This window comes from Triturus cristatus, chromosome 10 (assembly GCF_964204655.1).
Source record: "Triturus cristatus chromosome 10, aTriCri1.1, whole genome shotgun sequence".
In the NCBI taxonomy this organism is placed as follows: domain Eukaryota; kingdom Metazoa; phylum Chordata; class Amphibia; order Caudata; family Salamandridae; genus Triturus; species Triturus cristatus.
The window spans coordinates 857,217,070-857,231,243 of record NC_140593.1 but is presented as its reverse complement, the minus strand read 5'-3'; the positions used below and the strand labels follow the sequence as shown (position 1 = coordinate 857,231,243).

Here is a 14,174-nt window from a genome sequence, read left to right as displayed (position 1 = left end):
CACGTCCTTGTGTACTGAAGGTTGGGCCTACTTCATGAAAGCAAGGCATGAGAGCAGAAATGGTTTTATTGACCTCACCGAGAGCATACACCTAGAACAAACAAAATGTCTGAAGGATAGAGGCATTTTCATTTCTTGTTCGATGACGGCCATGGAAAAGACAGCAACCATATTGCAGAAGAGAGCAGCATGTGCAGTTGCTTGCTTTGGGTGAAGCATTCACTAACTCACTGCCAATAACCCCCGGAGCCGGTGCGAAAGGCGACTCTTGTGTGCCTAGGCTCGTTGGTCTAGGGGTATGATTCTCGCTTAGGGTGCGAGAGGTCCCGGGTTCAAATCCCGGACCAGCCCTTTTTCAGAGGTAAACATACGAATCCTACTCAAAGCTCACAATGCCTGACTATTTCTCATTACACTCGCCGCATTGTTGCACAAAATATTTTGAACCTCATAAGAAACATGGATCACCATGCTTTTTCTGCCTTCATGCTTAGTCTGTGTGTGTCCCAGGTGATGCTTTCCCAAGCTGTACTTGCTGGCATTTAGGCATCAGATATTTGTCTGTCGATGCATGCATAAGTCAATTTTTAATACGTCTAATTGCAAGCATGTTGGCTGATATCTCTGCAGTTTTCACACTTGCTCCTCGCTTTCTGAGTGGCTGCTGATACAGCAGAATAGAAGTAGAGAAAATCCTTGAGAGGAACCTTGCTCTAACAGTAAAACACAGCAAGTGAGTTTCTGTAGTGTAGTGGTCATCACGTTCGCCTAACACGCGAAAGGTCCCAGGTTCGAGACCGGGCAGAAACACTGTGCATGAGCTGCTTTTATGTGCACCCTCTAAAACCTTATTATCTCAATGCAAGCTTAAGAAGAGGCGGTCCTTGAACCCAGCGAGCCGTGGGAAACTTCCTTTACTTTTGCAAGACGAAACAAAGTAATCCGCATCCATCAGTGGTCGCTCTTGTGCCTAGCTTTTCTTTTGTCATGCCATGTTGCATTGTGGGGTCTTTACACTTGTGACATTGCTGTGAACGTTGTAAGTGCAAACATTGGCAGGTGCAGTCAGAAGAGTCAGATCTGTGCACACCCAGGGCTGTCAGGATAGCCGAGTGGTCTAAGGCGCCAGATGCAAGAGAGCTTGATCTTCAGTGCAACTGAGACTTCTGGTCTCCTCATGGAGGCGTGGGTTCAAATCCCACTTCTGACAGGCTTCTTTTACACCCTTAAATCGTCCTGTTTTTTGCAGTGCATTCCCCACACACCACAATCTTTGCACGGACCTGTAACATATGATGAGAAATCCACCCACGATCAGGCTGGGCCCTCAATCACAATTCCATGTATTCCTGGAAGGGACACCTCAGGCACACCTTCCGTTAAATTTGCACTCCATCACACAAACTGCCGTGCTGGTTTCTCATCAAGCAGTTGATCCCATCTTTGTTGTGAGGCTCTCCTGCCACCTTTTGGGCGGAGAAGGCACTGTCCCTGCAACAACACAGGCAGACATGTTCAACAGGGCTTCCTGGTTATGTGGGAGGAGCAGATTGTCATTGGTCCCCCCTTGCGAATTTTAATTTACATAAGGACGACAGAGAGGTAGCTGGGAGTAGGCAGTACACACGGACATTGAACTCTATCTTGTGATTTGCAGCCAATTCTAGATTGAGGCAGGAGGAAAGGAGGTGACTTGCCCAAAAATGGCCATACTGGGAATTCAGCCACCCTGGGGCTCCCAGGTGAGTGTTTCAGTCCTGCGAGCCACTCATATAAATCTCGCTTGATCGAGCCTGATCGAGCGCTGAGTGAGCGTGTTTGAATCCAAGAATCAAATGCCTCTGTCTTAGGAGCAAGAATTGGCAGGCCCTCCCTTGCATCTGGGGTGGAAGTCTATGGGGCAAGTGTCCAGGACTTGCAGAGGAGTACAAGTGCCAGAAAGTGCCTGCAGTTCTCATCAGCGCCTTTTTTCTGCTCTCTGGCAGCTAGGCTATCGACTGATCCCTTCCTTGCAAGAGTGAAAAAAACAACACCTTGAGAGAAAACATGACTTTGTGTGGTTCACATAGAGAGAGAGCAGCCAAATAGCCCTACTTTGTTTCTGAAAGACGCATAAGAAATTGCTTAAAATGCCGACTGGGGAATCAGGCTCGTTGGTCTAGGGTTATGATTCTCGCTTCGGGTGCGAGAGGTCCCGGGTTCAAATCCCGGACGAGCCCATGCTGTGGAATTATTTTTAGGCTGCTTATTATATAGGGCCATTTCTTCTTTTCAATGCTATAAGACGCCGTGTATGGTGAGAAAGTTCCTTTCCCTCTACGCTATTTCCCACTTTTGGCGTATAGAATTTCAGTGCCGGTCTTCTTTGCAACTGCTTTTCTGGGGTGGACCATCAGTGTAGGAAAATTAAATGCAAAGTGTTTTTCTAGTGTGGTTTCAGGTATGGTTTTAAAATCGCCTTTTGGAATAAAAGTGGTCCTCGTTCCTTTCTTCCAAAGAAAGAGATCGGGTAAGGAGGGTCCAACTTTGAGCTTCATGGACATTGGCCCTTGGTCTGTGCATTCCAGCCCACTACATGCCAAGAAGATTCCTGCAAGCGTGTCTGTTTCTGTAGTGTAGTGGTTATCACGTTCGCTTTACACGCGAAAGGTCCCTGGTTCGAGACCGGCCAGAAACAGCAGCTTTCTGTTTTTCACACAGTTTGCATTTACTCTCTCAACTTATAGGAAAGCTGAGATAATGGAAGCTGTCTATCCCTCACCAGCGTGACGTACTGTGCTCCAGGGGCATCAGTGACAGCTCAAAAAGAGAAGTGACGATAGTTTGCGCTATTCGTTTGCACGTCCTTGTGTACTGAAGGTTGGGCCTACTTCATGAAAGCAAGGCATGAGAGCAGAAATGGTTTTATTGACCTCACCGAGAGCATACACCTAGAACAAACAAAATGTCTGAAGGATAGAGGCATTTTCATTTCTTGTTCGATGACGGCCATGGAAAAGACAGCAACCATATTGCAGAAGAGAGCAGCATGTGCAGTTGCTTGCTTTGGGTGAAGCATTCACTAACTCACTGCCAATAACCCCCGGAGCCGGTGCGAAAGGCGACTCTTGTGTGCCTAGGCTCGTTGGTCTAGGGGTATGATTCTCGCTTAGGGTGCGAGAGGTCCCGGGTTCAAATCCCGGACCAGCCCTTTTTCAGAGGTAAACATACGAATCCTACTCAAAGCTCACAATGCCTGACTATTTCTCATTACACTCGCCGCATTGTTGCACAAAATATTTTGAACCTCATAAGAAACATGGATCACCATGCTTTTTCTGCCTTCATGCTTAGTCTGTGTGTGTCCCAGGTGATGCTTTCCCAAGCTGTACTTGCTGGCATTTAGGCATCAGATATTTGTCTGTCGATGCCTGCATAAGTCAATTTTAATACGTCTAATTGCAAGCATGTTGGCTGATATCTCTGCAGTTTTCATACTTGCTCCTCGCTTTCTGAGTGGCTGCTGATACAGCAGAATAGAAGTAGAGAGAATCCTTGAGAGGAACCTTGCTCTAACAGTAAAACACAGCAAGTGAGTTTCTGTAGTGTAGTGGTCATCACGTTCGCCTAACACGCGAAAGGTCCCCGGTTCGAGACCGGGCAGAAACACTGTGCATGAGCTGCTTTTATGTGCACCCTCTAAAACCTTATTATCTCAATGCAAGCTTAAGAAGAGGCGGTCCTTGAACCCAGCGAGCCGTGGGAAACTTCCTTTTCTTTTGCAAGACGAAACAAAGTAATCCGCATCCATCAGTGGTCGCTCTTGGGCCTAGCTTTTTTTTTGTCATGCCATGTTGTATTGTGGGGTCTTTACACTTGTGACATTGCTGTGAACGTTGTAAGTGCAAACATTGGCAGGTGCAGTCAGAAGAGTCAGATCTGTGCACACCCAGGGCTGTCAGGATGGCTGAGTGGTCTAAGGTGCCAGACTCAAGAGAGCTTGATCTTCAGTGCAACTGAGACTTCTGGTCTCCTCATGGAGGCGTGGGTTCAAATCCCACTTCTGACAGGTTTCTTTTACACCCTTAAATCGTCCTGTTTTTTGCAGTGCATTCCCCACACACCACAATCATTGCACGGACCTGTAACATATGACGAGAAATCCACCAACGATCAGGCTGGGCCCTCAATCACAATTCCATGTATTCCTGGAAGGGACACCTCAGGCACACCTTCCGTAAATTTGCACTCCATCACACAAACTGCCGTGCTGGTTTCTCATTAAGCAGTTGATCCCATCTTTGTTGTGAGGCTCTCCTACCACCTTTTGGGCGGAGAAGGCACTGTCCCTGCAACAACACAGGCAGACATGTTCAACAGGGCTTCCTGGTTATGTGGGAGGAGCAGATTGTCATTGGTCCCCCCTTGCGAATTTTAATTTACATAAGGACGACAGAGAGGTAGCTGGGAGTAGGCAGTACACACGGACATTGAACTCTATCTTGTGATTTGCAGCCAATTCTAGATTGAGGCAGGAGGAAAGGAGGTGACTTGCCCAAAAATGGCCATACTGAGAATTCAGCCACCCTGGGGCTCCCAGGTGAGTGTTTCAGTCCTGCGAGCCACTCATATAAATCTCGCCTGATCGAGCCTGATCGAGCGCTGACTGAGCGTGTTTGAATCCAAGAATCAAATGCCTCTGTCTTAGGAGCAAGAATTGGCAGGCCCTCCCTTGCATCTGGGGTGGAAGTCCATGGGGCAAGTGTCCAGGACTTGCAGAGGAGTACAAGTGCCAGAAAGTGCCTGCAGTTCTCATCAGCGCCTTTTTTCTGCTCTCTGGCAGCTAGGATATCGACTGATCCCTTCCTTGCAAGAGTGAAAAAAACAACACCTTGAGAGAAAACATGACTTTGTGTGGTTCACATAGAGAGAGAGCAGCCAAATAGCCCTGCTTTGTTTCTGAAAGACGCATCAGAAATTGCTTAAAATGCCGACTGGGGAATCAGGCTCGTTGGTCTAGGGGTATGATTCTCGCTTCGGGTGCGAGAGGTCCCGGGTTCAAATCCCGGACGAGCCCATGCTGTGGAATTATTTTTAGGCTGCTTATTATATAGGGCCATTTCTTCTTTTCAATGCTATAAGACGCCGTGTATGGTGAGAAAGTTCCTTTCCCTCTACGCTATTTCCCACTTTTGGCGTATAGAATTTCAGTGCCGGACTTCTTTGCAACTGCTTTTCTGGGGTGGACCATCAGTGTAGGAAAATTAAATGCAAAGTGTTTTTCTAGTGTGGTTTCAGGTATGGTTTTAAAATCGCCTTTTGGAATAAAAGTGGTCCTCGTTCCTTTCTTCCAAAGAAAGAGATCGGGTAAGGAGGGTCCAACTTTGAGCTTCATGGACATTGGCCCTTGGTCTGTTCATTCCAGCCCACTACATGCCAAGAAGATTCCTGCAAGCGTGTCTGTTTCTGTAGTGTAGTGGTTATCACGTTCGCTTTACACGCGAAAGGTCCCTGGTTCGAGACCGGGCAGAAACAGCAGCTTTCTGTTTTTCACACAGTTTGCATTTACTCTCTCAACTTATAGGAAAGCTGAGATAATGGAAGCTGTCTATCCCTCACCAGCGTGACGTACTGTGCTCCAGGGGCATCAGTGACAGCTCAAAAAGAGAAGTGACGATAGTTTGCGCTATTCGTTTGCACGTCCTTGTGTACTGAAGGTTGGGCCTACTTCATGAAAGCAAGGCATGAGAGCAGAAATGGTTTTATTGACCTCACCGAGAGCATACACCTAGAACAAACAAAATGTCTGAAGGATAGAGGCATTTTCATTTCTTGTTAGATGACGGCCATGGAAAAGACAGCAACCATATTGCAGAAGAGAGCAGCATGTGCAGTTGCTTGCTTTGGGTGAAGCATTCACTAACTCGCTGCCAATAACCCCCGGAGCCGGTGCGAAAGGCGACTCTTGTGTGCCTCGGCTCGTTGGTCTAGGGGTATGATTCTCGCTTAGGGTGTGAGAGGTCCCGGGTTCAAATCCCGGACGAGCTCTTTTTCAGAGGTAAACATACGAATCCTACTCACAACTCACAATGCCTGACTATTTCTCATTACACTCCCCGCATTGTTGCACAAAATATTTTGAACCTCATAAGAAACATGGATCACCATGCTTTTTCTGCCTTCATGCTTAGTCTGTGTGTGTCCCAGGTGATGCTTTCCCAAGCTGTACTTGCTGGCATTTAGGCATCAGATATTTGTCTGTCGATGCATGCATAAGTCAATTTTTAATACGTCTAATTGCAAGCATGTTGGCTGATATCTCTGCAGTTTTCACACTTGCTCCTCGCTTTCTGAGTGGCTGCTGATACAGCAGAATAGAAGTAGAGAAAATCCTTGAGAGGAACCTTGCTCTAACAGTAAAACACAGCAAGTGAGTTTCTGTAGTGTAGTGGTCATCACGTTCGCCTACCACGCGAAAGGTCCCAGGTTCGAGACCGGGCAGAAACACTGTGCATGAGCTGCTTTTATGTGCACCCTCTAAAACCTTATTATCTCAATGCAAGCTTAAGAAGAGGCGGTCCTTGAACCCAGCGAGCCGTGGGAAACTTCCTTTACTTTTGCAAGACGAAACAAAGTAATCCGCATCCATCAGTGGTCGCTCTTGTGCCTAGCTTTTCTTTTGTCATGCCATGTTGCATTGTGGGGTCTTTACACTTGTGACATTGCTGTGAACGTTGTAAGTGCAAACATTGGCAGGTGCAGTCAGAAGAGTCAGATCTGTGCACACCCAGGGCTGTCAGGATAGCCGAGTGGTCTAAGGCGCCAGATGCAAGAGAGCTTGATCTTCAGTGCAACTGAGACTTCTGGTCTCCTCATGGAGGCGTGGGTTCAAATCCCACTTCTGACAGGCTTCTTTTACACCCTTAAATCGTCCTGTTTTTTGCAGTGCATTCCCCACACACCACAATCTTTGCACGGACCTGTAACATATGATGAGAAATCCACCCACGATCAGGCTGGGCCCTCAATCACAATTCCATGTATTCCTGGAAGGGACACCTCAGGCACACCTTCCGTTAAATTTGCACTCCATCACACAAACTGCCGTGCTGGTTTCTCATCAAGCAGTTGATCCCATCTTTGTTGTGAGGCTCTCCTGCCACCTTTTGGGCGGAGAAGGCACTGTCCCTGCAACAACACAGGCAGACATGTTCAACAGGGCTTCCTGGTTATGTGGGAGGAGCAGATTGTCATTGGTCCCCCCTTGCGAATTTTAATTTACATAAGGACGACAGAGAGGTAGCTGGGAGTAGGCAGTACACACGGACATTGAACTCTATCTTGTGATTTGCAGCCAATTCTAGATTGAGGCAGGAGGAAAGGAGGTGACTTGCCCAAAAATGGCCATACTGGGAATTCAGCCACCCTGGGGCTCCCAGGTGAGTGTTTCAGTCCTGCGAGCCACTCATATAAATCTCGCTTGATCGAGCCTGATCGAGCGCTGAGTGAGCGTGTTTGAATCCAAGAATCAAATGCCTCTGTCTTAGGAGCAAGAATTGGCAGGCCCTCCCTTGCATCTGGGGTGGAAGTCTATGGGGCAAGTGTCCAGGACTTGCAGAGGAGTACAAGTGCCAGAAAGTGCCTGCAGTTCTCATCAGCGCCTTTTTTCTGCTCTCTGGCAGCTAGGCTATCGACTGATCCCTTCCTTGCAAGAGTGAAAAAAACAACACCTTGAGAGAAAACATGACTTTGTGTGGTTCACATAGAGAGAGAGCAGCCAAATAGCCCTGCTTTGTTTCTGAAAGACGCATCAGAAATTGCTTAAAATGGCAACTGGGGAATCAGGCTCGTTGGTCTAGGGGTATGATTCTCGCTTCGGGTGCGAGAGGTCCCGGGTTCAAATCCCGGACGAGCCCATGCTGTGGAATTATTTTTAGGCTGCTTATTATATAGGGCCATTTCTTCTTTTCAATGCTATCAGACGCCGTGTATGGTGAGAAAGTTCCTTTCCCTCTACGCTATTTCCCACTTTTGGCGTATAGAATTTCAGTGCCGGACTTCTTTGCAACTGCTTTTCTGGGGTGGACCCTCAGTGTAGGAAAATTAAATGCAAAGTGTTTTTCTAGTGTGGTTTCAGGTATGGTTTTAAAATCGCCTTTTGGAATAAAAGTGGTCCTCGTTCCTTTCTTCCAAAGAAAGAGATCGGGTAAGGAGGGTCCAACTTTGAGCTTCATGGACATTGGCCCTTGGTCTGTTCATTCCAGCCCACTACATGCCAAGAAGATTGCTGCAAGCGTGTCTGTTTCTGTAGTGTAGTGGTTATCACGTTCGCTTTACACGCGAAAGGTCCCTGGTTCGAGACCGGGCAGAAACAGCAGCTTTCTGTTTTTCACACAGTTTGCATTTACTCTCTCAACTTATAGGAAAGCTGAGATAATGGAAGCTGTCTATCCCTCACCAGCGTGACGTACTGTGCTCCAGGGGCATCAGTGACAGCTCAAAAAGAGAAGTGACGATAGTTTGCGCTATTCGTTTGCACGTCCTTGTGTACTGAAGGTTGGGCCTACTTCATGAAAGCAAGGCATGAGAGCAGAAATGGTTTTATTGACCTCACCGAGAGCATACACCTAGAACAAACAAAATGTCTGAAGGATAGAGGCATTTTCATTTCTTGTTCGATGACGGCCATGGAAAAGACAGCAACCATATTGCAGAAGAGAGCAGCATGTGCAGTTGCTTGCTTTGGGTGAAGCATTCACTAACTCGCTGCCAATAACCCCCGGAGCCGGTGCGAAAGGCGACTCTTGTGTGCCTCGGCTCGTTGGTCTAGGGGTATGATTCTCGCTTAGGGTGTGAGAGGTCCCGGGTTCAAATCCCGGACGAGCCCTTTTTCAGAGGTAAACATACGAATCCTACTCACAACTCACAATGCCTGACTATTTCTCATTACACTCCCCGCATTGTTGCACAAAATATTTTGAACCTCATAAGAAACATGGATCACCATTCTTTTTCTGCCTTCATGCTTAGTCTGTGTGTGTCCCAGGTGATGCATTCCCAAGCTGTACTTGCTGGCATTTAGGCATCAGATATTTGTCTGTCGATGCATGCATAAGTCAATTTTTAATACGTCTAATTGCAAGCATGTTGGCTGATATCTCTGCAGTTTTCACACTTGCTCCTCGCTTTCTGAGTGGCTGCTGATACAGCAGAATAGAAGTAGAGAGAATCCTTGAGAGGAACCTTGCTCTAACAGTAAAACACAGCAAGTGAGTTTCTGTAGTGTAGTGGTCATCACGTTCGCCTAACACGCGAAAGGTCCCAGGTTCGAGACCGGGCAGAAACACTGTGCATGAGCTGCTTTTATGTGCACCCTCTAAAACCTTATTATCTCAATGCAAGCTTAAGAAGAGGCGGTCCTTGAACCCAGCGAGCCGTGGGAAACTTCCTTTACTTTTGCAAGACGAAACAAAGTAATCCGCATCCATCAGTGGTCGCTCTTGTGCCTAGCTTTTTTTTTGTCATGCCATGTTGCATTGTGGGGTCTTTACACTTGTGACATTGCTGTGAACGTTGTAAGTGCAAACATTGGCAGGTGCAGTCAGAAGAGTCAGATCTGTGCACACCCAGGGCTGTCAGGATAGCCGAGTGGTCTAAGGCGCCAGATGCAAGAGAGCTTGATCTTCAGTGCAACTGAGACTTCTGGTCTCCTCATGGAGGCGTGGGTTCAAATCCCACTTCTGACAGGCTTCTTTTACACCCTTAAATCGTCCTGTTTTTTGCAGTGCATTCCCCACACACCACAATCTTTGCACGGACCTGTAACATATGATGAGAAATCCACCCACGATCAGGCTGGGCCCTCAATCACAATTCCATGTATTCCTGGAAGGGACACCTCAGGCACACCTTCCGTTAAATTTGCACTCCATCACACAAACTGCCGTGCTGGTTTCTCATCAAGCAGTTGATCCCATCTTTGTTGTGAGGCTCTCCTGCCACCTTTTGGGCGGAGAAGGCACTGTCCCTGCAACAACACAGGCAGACATGTTCAACAGGGCTTCCTGGTTATGTGGGAGGAGCAGATTGTCATTGGTCCCCCCTTGCGAATTTTAATTTACATAAGGACGACAGAGAGGTAGCTGGGAGTAGGCAGTACACACGGACATTGAACTCTATCTTGTGATTTGCAGCCAATTCTAGATTGAGGCAGGAGGAAAGGAGGTGACTTGCCCAAAATGGCCATACTGGGAATTCAGCCACCCTGGGGCTCCCAGGTGAGTGTTTCAGTCCTGCGAGCCACTCATATAAATCTCGCTTGATCGAGCCTGATCGAGCGCTGAGTGAGCGTGTTTGAATCCAAGAATCAAATGCCTCTGTCTTAGGAGCAAGAATTGGCAGGCCCTCCCTTGCATCTGGGGTGGAAGTCTATGGGGCAAGTGTCCAGGACTTGCAGAGGAGTACAAGTGCCAGAAAGTGCCTGCAGTTCTCATCAGTGCCTTTTTTCTGCTCTCTGGCAGCTAGGCTATCGACTGATCCCTTCCTTGCAAGAGTGAAAAAAACAACACCTTGAGAGAAAACATGACTTTGTGTGGTTCACATAGAGAGAGAGCAGCCAAATAGCCCTACTTTGTTTCTGAAAGACGCATAAGAAATTGCTTAAAATGCCGACTGGGGAATCAGGCTCGTTGGTCTAGGGTTATGATTCTCGCTTCGGGTGCGAGAAGTCCCGGGTTCAAATCCCGGACGAGCCCATGCTGTGGAATTATTTTTAGGCTGCTTATTATATAGGGCCATTTCTTCTTTTCAATGCTATAAGACGCCGTGTATGGTGAGAAAGTTCCTTTCCCTCTACGCTATTTCCCACTTTTGGCGTATAGAATTTCAGTGCCGGACTTCTTTGCAACTGCTTTTCTGGGGTGGACCATCAGTGTAGGAAAATTAAATGCAAAGTGTTTTTCTAGTGTGGTTTCAGGTATGGTTTTAAAATCGCCTTTTGGAATAAAAGTGGTCCTCGTTCCTTTCTTCCAAAGAAAGAGATCGGGTAAGGAGGGTCCAACTTTGAGCTTCATGGACATTGGCCCTTGGTCTGTGCATTCCAGCCCACTACATGCCAAGAAGATTCCTGCAAGCGTGTCTGTTTCTGTAGTGTAGTGGTTATCACGTTTGCTTTACACGCGAAAGGTCCCTGGTTCGAGACCGGCCAGAAACAGCAGCTTTCTGTTTTTCACACAGTTTGCATTTACTCTCTCAACTTATAGGAAAGCTGAGATAATGGAAGCTGTCTATCCCTCACCAGCGTGACGTACTGTGCTCCAGGGGCATCAGTGACAGCTCAAAAAGAGAAGTGACGATAGTTTGCGCTATTCGTTTGCACGTCCTTGTGTACTGAAGGTTGGGCCTACTTCATGAAAGCAAGGCATGAGAGCAGAAATGGTTTTATTGACCTCACCGAGAGCATACACCTAGAACAAACAAAATGTCTGAAGGATAGAGGCATTTTCATTTCTTGTTCGATGACGGCCATGGAAAAGACAGCAACCATATTGCAGAAGAGAGCAGCATGTGCAGTTGCTTGCTTTGGGTGAAGCATTCACTAACTCACTGCCAATAACCCCCGGAGCCGGTGCGAAAGGCGACTCTTGTGTGCCTAGGCTCGTTGGTCTAGGGGTATGATTCTCGCTTAGGGTGCGAGAGGTCCCGGGTTCAAATCCCGGACCAGCCCTTTTTCAGAGGTAAACATACGGATCCTACTCAAAGCTCACAATGCCTGACTATTTCTCATTACACTCGCCGCATTGTTGCACAAAATATTTTGAACCTCATAAGAAACATGGATCACCATGCTTTTTCTGCCTTCATGCTTAGTCTGTGTGTGTCCCAGGTGATGCTTTCCCAAGCTGTACTTGCTGGCATTTAGGCATCAGATATTTGTCTGTCGATGCATGCATAAGTCAATTTTTAATACGTCTAATTGCAAGCATGTTGGCTGATATCTCTGCAGTTTTCACACTTGCTCCTCGCTTTCTGAGTGGCTGCTGATACAGCAGAATAGAAGTAGAGAAAATCCTTGAGAGGAACCTTGCTCTAACAGTAAAACACAGCAAGTGAGTTTCTGTAGTGTAGTGGTCATCACGTTCGCCTAACACGCGAAAGGTCCCAGGTTCGAGACCGGGCAGAAACACTGTGCATGAGCTGCTTTTATGTGCACCCTCTAAAACCTTATTATCTCAATGCAAGCTTAAGAAGAGGCGGTCCTTGAACCCAGCGAGCCGTGGGAAACTTCCTTTACTTTTGCAAGACGAAACAAAGTAATCCGCATCCATCAGTGGTCGCTCTTGTGCCTAGCTTTTCTTTTGTCATGCCATGTTGCATTGTGGGGTCTTTACACTTGTGACATTGCTGTGAACGTTGTAAGTGCAAACATTGGCAGGTGCAGTCAGAAGAGTCAGATCTGTGCACACCCAGGGCTGTCAGGATAGCCGAGTGGTCTAAGGCGCCAGATGCAAGAGAGCTTGATCTTCAGTGCAACTGAGACTTCTGGTCTCCTCATGGAGGCGTGGGTTCAAATCCCACTTCTGACAGGCTTCTTTTACACCCTTAAATCGTCCTGTTTTTTGCAGTGCATTCCCCACACACCACAATCTTTGCACGGACCTGTAACATATGATGAGAAATCCACCCACGATCAGGCTGGGCCCTCAATCACAATTCCATGTATTCCTGGAAGGGACACCTCAGGCACACCTTCCGTTAAATTTGCACTCCATCACACAAACTGCCGTGCTGGTTTCTCATCAAGCAGTTGATCCCATCTTTGTTGTGAGGCTCTCCTGCCACCTTTTGGGCGGAGAAGGCACTGTCCCTGCAACAACACAGGCAGACATGTTCAACAGGGCTTCCTGGTTATGTGGGAGGAGCAGATTGTCATTGGTCCCCCCTTGCGAATTTTAATTTACATAAGGACGACAGAGAGGTAGCTGGGAGTAGGCAGTACACACGGACATTGAACTCTATCTTGTGATTTGCAGCCAATTCTAGATTGAGGCAGGAGGAAAGGAGGTGACTTGCCCAAAAATGGCCATACTGGGAATTCAGCCACCCTGGGGCTCCCAGGTGAGTGTTTCAGTCCTGCGAGCCACTCATATAAATCTCGCTTGATCGAGCCTGATCAAGCGCTGAGTGAGCGTGTTTGAATCCAAGAATCAAATGCCTCTGTCTTAGGAGCAAGAATTGGCAGGCCCTCCCTTGCATCTGGGGTGGAAGTCTATGGGGCAAGTGTCCAGGACTTGCAGAGGAGTACAAGTGCCAGAAAGTGCCTGCAGTTCTCATCAGCGCCTTTTTTCTGCTCTCTGGCAGCTAGGCTATCGACTGATCCCTTCCTTGCAAGAGTGAAAAAAACAACACCTTGAGAGAAAACATGACTTTGTGTGGTTCACATAGAGAGAGAGCAGCCAAATAGCCCTACTTTGTTTCTGAAAGACGCATAAGAAATTGCTTAAAATGCCGACTGGGGAATCAGGCTCGTTGGTCTAGGGTTATGATTCTCGCTTCGGGTGCGAGAGGTCCCGGGTTCAAATCCCGGACGAGCCCATGCTGTGGAATTATTTTTAGGCTGCTTATTATATAGGGCCATTTCTTCTTTTCAATGCTATAAGACGCCGTGTATGGTGAGAAAGTTCCTTTCCCTCTACGCTATTTCCCACTTTTGGCGTATAGAATTTCAGTGCCGGACTTCTTTGCAACTGCTTTTCTGGGGTGGACCATCAGTGTAGGAAAATTAAATGCAAAGTGTTTTTCTAGTGTGGTTTCAGGTATGGTTTTAAAATCGCCTTTTGGAATAAAAGTGGTCCTCGTTCCTTTCTTCCAAAGAAAGAGATCGGGTAAGGAGGGTCCAACTTTGAGCTTCATGGACATTGGCCCTTGGTCTGTGCATTCCAGCCCACTACATGCCAAGAAGATTCCTGCAAGCGTGTCTGTTTCTGTAGTGTAGTGGTTATCACGTTCGCTTTACACGCGAAAGGTCCCTGGTTCGAGACCGGCCAGAAACAGCAGCTTTCTGTTTTTCACACAGTTTGCATTTACTCTCTCAACTTATAGGAAAGCTGAGATAATGGAAGCTGTCTATCCCTCACCAGCGTGACGTACTGTGCTCCAGGGGCATCAGTGACAGCTCAAAAAGAGAAGTGACGATA

General features: G+C 47.4%; 9 non-coding genes across 9 annotated transcripts; all 9 read left to right on the top strand.

The window, feature by feature from the left end:
- Positions 1 to 2,604: 2,604 nt before the first annotated feature.
- On the top strand, positions 2,605 to 2,677 carry TRNAV-UAC (transfer RNA valine (anticodon UAC)). Its single transcript has one exon. It is a non-coding gene; the product is annotated as a tRNA-Val (tRNA).
- An 898-nt stretch (positions 2,678 to 3,575) lies between these two features.
- On the top strand, positions 3,576 to 3,648 carry TRNAV-AAC (transfer RNA valine (anticodon AAC)). The gene has a single exon. It is a non-coding gene; the product is annotated as a tRNA-Val (tRNA).
- Positions 3,649 to 4,984: 1,336 nt separating this feature from the next.
- On the top strand, positions 4,985 to 5,056 carry TRNAP-CGG (transfer RNA proline (anticodon CGG)). Its single transcript has one exon. It is a non-coding gene; the product is annotated as a tRNA-Pro (tRNA).
- Positions 5,057 to 5,441: 385 nt separating this feature from the next.
- On the top strand, positions 5,442 to 5,514 carry TRNAV-UAC (transfer RNA valine (anticodon UAC)). Its single transcript has one exon. It is a non-coding gene; the product is annotated as a tRNA-Val (tRNA).
- Positions 5,515 to 6,413: 899 nt separating this feature from the next.
- On the top strand, positions 6,414 to 6,486 carry TRNAG-ACC (transfer RNA glycine (anticodon ACC)). Its single transcript has one exon. It is a non-coding gene; the product is annotated as a tRNA-Gly (tRNA).
- A 1,337-nt stretch (positions 6,487 to 7,823) lies between these two features.
- TRNAP-CGG (transfer RNA proline (anticodon CGG)) lies at positions 7,824 to 7,895 on the top strand. The gene has a single exon. It is a non-coding gene; the product is annotated as a tRNA-Pro (tRNA).
- Positions 7,896 to 8,280: 385 nt separating this feature from the next.
- TRNAV-UAC (transfer RNA valine (anticodon UAC)) lies at positions 8,281 to 8,353 on the top strand. Its single transcript has one exon. It is a non-coding gene; the product is annotated as a tRNA-Val (tRNA).
- A 441-nt stretch (positions 8,354 to 8,794) lies between these two features.
- On the top strand, positions 8,795 to 8,866 carry TRNAP-AGG (transfer RNA proline (anticodon AGG)). The gene has a single exon. It is a non-coding gene; the product is annotated as a tRNA-Pro (tRNA).
- Positions 8,867 to 13,957: 5,091 nt separating this feature from the next.
- TRNAV-UAC (transfer RNA valine (anticodon UAC)) lies at positions 13,958 to 14,030 on the top strand. The gene has a single exon. It is a non-coding gene; the product is annotated as a tRNA-Val (tRNA).
- The last annotated feature ends 144 nt before the right edge of the window (positions 14,031 to 14,174 follow it).